Source organism: Morone saxatilis, unplaced genomic scaffold (assembly GCF_004916995.1).
Source record: "Morone saxatilis isolate NCDOM2014 unplaced genomic scaffold, NCSU_SB_2.0 Contig7, whole genome shotgun sequence".
Taxonomy (NCBI): Eukaryota; Metazoa; Chordata; class Actinopteri; family Moronidae; genus Morone; species Morone saxatilis.
This window is the reverse complement of record NW_023340246.1, coordinates 23,117,082-23,122,050: the sequence shown is the minus strand read 5'-3', so window position 1 is coordinate 23,122,050 and position 4,969 is coordinate 23,117,082.

Sequence of the window (4,969 nt, the reverse complement as noted above, 5' to 3'; positions counted from 1 at the left end):
CCATGAACACTGAAGGAATCCTAACCGGGAGAAGCTGACTGCAATGACGCCAATGGTGGTGAAGACAACAACTCCCATGATCCCACGCTGCTTCATCATGTCAACACCTACAGCACAGTTCGAGAACCAGAGTTTAGAGTTTACAGACCTTTTAATGTGGAAATGATAAATATTACAGCTTTAAGACTCATGAAGGTCTCAGGATCAACTTGGATGTTTCAGCACATTTGATCTTAATCAAAGGGTTTAAAGATTATAAGTAACAGGTTTATCTGTTCCTATATATCACAGATAAAAACTGTGTTCACACTTTGAGATGCTATTTCATGAACTCCTGACAGGAAGAAGATTCAACCACCAGCAACAACTCAAAGACAACAGAAAATAACAGCATGCTGCCCCCTGCTGGAGCTCTGGTGACACAGCGCTGACGCTCCAGGCAGAACAACATCAGACTCACTGAGAAATATTCAAAGTTTGGAGTTCAGTGTTGCTCAAATTTGCTCATAAACTCCACCGACCTTCATCAGTCACAATATCTTTCGGTTGCAGTTTGACGTCAAATTAATTTCAGAGAAAATCAAGAAAGAGCTTCAAAAGGCTTTATTTAAATATCTACATAAAACAGGTTTAATTTACAGAATATAATTCCATTATAACGTCATGATGTGGCACCTTTAATGTTAGTGTTAATAAGCAAGTAAACAGTAAGTGCTATTCCCAAACACTGAAGTAAACTGTCCAAATACAGTTTACATTAGTGAAAAATCCAACAATAACAGCACTCTGCAAAATGTAAGCCTGAATATTTGTATTATAGCAGAGTTCACCTGTATTTATGGATCATTTCATTGTTTTTTACAGTGTAAATATCTTAAATTAAAACATTTTAATTGAAGCTATAAACTGTATTGTAATATATAATATCTTAATATATTTAAATTTTAATGACAGTCTTCGGTACGTTAGGTGGCGCCATCCACCTCCAAAGTAAATGATTACATCCTTCAAAAGGCTTTATTTAAATATCTACATGAAACAGGTTTAATTTACAGGATTTAATTCCACTATAAAGTCATGATGTGGCACCTTTATTGTTAATGTTAATAAGCAAGTAAACAGTAAGTGCTATTCCCAAACACTGAAGTAAACTGTCCAAATACCCCAGGGGGTTTTTTTTTTTAATCAGGTGTAAAGCAGCAATAAATGACTGTAATTTCACAGATAATGACTTTTTATTACAGTCTATAACTTCTGATTATGCCCTGTAACAAACTGTACCACCTGACGCAGTGCACCCTAGCATGTATTGTGACCACCTACTTATGCACCTTAGGACACTCACCCAATGCTCATTATTTTGCTATTGATTGTATTTTGTTTTATTTGTTCTTTTGCATCTTACCTCCTGTTGTTGTTGTTATTATTGTTATTGTATTATTATTATCAGTCTGTGGATACTGCTGGAAACTGAATTTCCCCTTGGGGATGAATAAAGTATCTAATCTATCTAATCTAATAATAGCAGCACTCTGCTGTAAATGTAAAGCTGGTTATTTGTATTATAGCAGAGTTCACCTGTATTTATAGATTTTTTACAGTGTAAATATGTTAAATTAAACATTTTAATCAAAGATAAAAACTGTATAGTAATATATAATATCATATTTTAATATAGTTAACAGTCTCCGGTACCGTAGGTGGCGCTATCCTCCTCCAGAGTAAACGATTACATCCTGAAGACTTCTCTTCTGGTTTAACGGGAGTTAACCGGCAGTTCGCACCGGAGGAGTAAAAACGGGGTTTTAACGCAGTGTGTGTGCAGGAAGTAGGAAAATAAAATGTCTAAAGTTCAAATACTGAGAGCTTTTGTGCAGCAGAGACTGACGGCGGCCGTTGAGGACATATTTGAGCAGTTTGAGAGGACGATAGCAGAGTATGAGGAAGTGTGTCGACAACACAAAGTCCTGGAGGCTGCGTTAAACCCGACAGTGAGATTACACAGAGCAGGTTGAGCTTTATGTTCCTATAGTCTACAACTTATCCTTCTCATTCACTCAGTAACACCATTAACTAACCTGTGAGGAAGAGTTGGACACAGACACACTCACTGACTGTCTCTAGGTTAATGGTTAATGGTTAATGATTAATGAAGATAAAGTGACTGATGCTCTCATCTATGGGAATGACTGCACCTGCTGTCTGACTCAGCAGCTTTTATTTATATTAATTACAATATTTGATGGAATATATTCTGTATCTTAGAAACTACACAGAGCATTAATAACTATTTAATCTATGAGTTTATAAGTTAAATGTTAAATATGTGCACATATGCAGTGTAGAAAACTATTTCACAAACACAATTTTAGCATTTTCCCTCATTTAAAAAAAGATTCTGACTCTAACTATTGATAAAAGTGAGATTATTCATGTAATCTATAGATGTTAAAGTTGTACTGTTATACACACACACACACACACACATATAATGGTTATTGCTCATTTTATGTGTTTTAATCTAAGAACCATCTTAATTTATTTGTGCTTTCAGGAATTTATCAGAACTTTTATCAACATGTGAAAATAGGACAGAGTTCTTATTCTGGCTGATTTTAACATCCATGTTTGTGGCACTTCTTCCTCATTTACTTCTGATTTTATTTAAAGGTCCAGTGTAACAATCTAATAAAAAGTGGCTCGGCTGAAACTCTTCTCAGCAACTAAAGATTAAGTTGACTATTATGCGACAACCAAATAAATGAGTTTATTAAAACTTGTGTTTGTGTTTCCTTATTCTCCACAGACGTCCAGCTGCTGTCGGTGAGTAAAGAAGAGGTTCCTCCTGAGCAGCAGCAGCAGCAGCAGGAGTGGAGCCCCAGTCTGGACCAGGAGGACCCAGAGCCCCCACACATTAAAGAAAGGAACAAAGAGCAATTCGACCGCTAGGAGGGAGGAGCAGCTTCAAGGTTCACAAAGCAATCAAGGGCCTTCTTCAGTCGATTCTGATGCGTGTATTTGTGCCAGTTCTTCCTGTGTTGCGTCAGTTTTATTTTCACGTCGGTCAGCTTTAGAGACTCATAACAAAAGGTGTTTGAAACTTGGTGAGATGCCCCATGGATTCATTATGAAACTGTACCTCTCGCCTCGTATGAGAGAGAGGAAATCACTTGTCGTTTATTGTTAACTAACCTTCACCCCTTGAAGCCAGAAGAACGCTGGTATAGAAGAACATTTCACCCACCGTCTATTTAATGTGCACTTCATGTTTGGTGCAATTAAAATGTTCTTGTTTGTTGTTTTGGTGCGAGATGAAGAGGTGAAAACCAGAGAGGACTCTGAGCTAGCGAATGATGACATTTGTGTCTGCTTGTGAATGGTGAGCTCAATCTGTCGTCTTATTGATTATCTGTCACTGACTTGGATTTGTATGAATATTATTGTTTATATGTATTTACAGTCTTCAGAACACACAGCTGTAAATAAGACAAATACCATTAAACCAACAAATCTCCAGTGCACAAGAGGACACATAGTTCAATATTTCAGTGAGGGAAACCCGGTTCGGTTCCGCGTCTGTTCAGGAGTGGACCTCGGAACCCCTCTGATGAGTTTGTTGAAGTGAATGAAAACAAACAGCCAACAGATTGAATTAATGTATGAAGATTTGTTTAAATCTGTCAGAACGAACCAGCGGACAGCCTGCTTCGTGTTGGAATTCATCTCCCCCCCCCCCCCCCTCCGGTGTGTGTGTGGTGTGTTGTGTGTGTGCATATTATTAGCATGTCTTATCTCTCTCGGCTGGACGGCGGAGGCTAAAATGCCACCCCGTCTCTGATCCCCTACGATAAAGCCGTCTGTCTGATGCGCCTCAAACTAAAAGGTTCTCTGGATCAGACGCTGTGCTCTGATTGGATTGAATCACAGATGAACAAGAAGTTCGAACAGCAGTTTTGTTTCAGTGGTAGGGAATCGAACTGTTCAACTGCCGCCCCTCAGTGGTTAATAAAGCTTGATTGATGGCGGGCGGCGTGCCGCTGTCAGATCTGTTTTAGGAGACTTAGAACTGCCTGTGTGCAGAGGCGCCAGGCCTCGCCTCAGGGCTGATCAGCCTCTGCGCAGGGGCCTAATCAGGGAGGACTGATCGATCGCAGATGTTGATCGCTGTATTTTTATGAATCAGTGTCGTTACAGGAACTTTGTGCAGAAAGTTCTCGTACAGTTTCACCTTTTCTTTTCTCTCAGACTGTTCCCTTTGCGTCCCCGGTCCTGAACCGGACAACAAGCTGCACCAATCAGATAGCTTCAGTATTACAGAAACTGCCTGACGACAAACTCAGGACGAACAGTCACAGTGTAAACTCAGGAGGTCATCAGCCAGCTTTATGAAGAACTTTTTTTAACAAAATAAATGAATTCGAGGACGGACACAGAAACTTTAAAAACAAAGACAAGAAACATGCAGAGAGACAGGTGTTGTGTGGGTGTGTGCTGTGTGTGTGTGTGTGTGTGTGTGTTCTATCTTGTGGGGGACCTTCAGGGGTCAGAGGTTATCTCCTCACAAGTTATAGAAGTCCGTGGTGTGTGGTGTGTGTGTGTTTCGGTAGCAGCGGCAGGAAGAAGGTCGTTACAGGCTGTTCCTCTCAGACAGTCACCACAGCCGACCAATCCGAGGGCCGTGTTTTCATCGCACAGCGCTCCCCACGTCACACTGAGCAGAGAGACAGACAGAAAGAGAGAGAGAGACAGGTTCAGTTGAATCTTCAGAAGAAATAAACTCTGTTGGTAGGAAACACCAAATGGAGCCTCAGCAGCCTCCCAGTGAACACACAGGAACAGACAAACAGAAAGACAGACAAGACAGACAGACAGGAGACAAGTTTTGACGACAGCCAGTACTGAGGGTGATTTATGGAGTTTCCTGATGGACTTGTTGCTAACAGGAAGCTAACTGGCGCTAACAGTAATG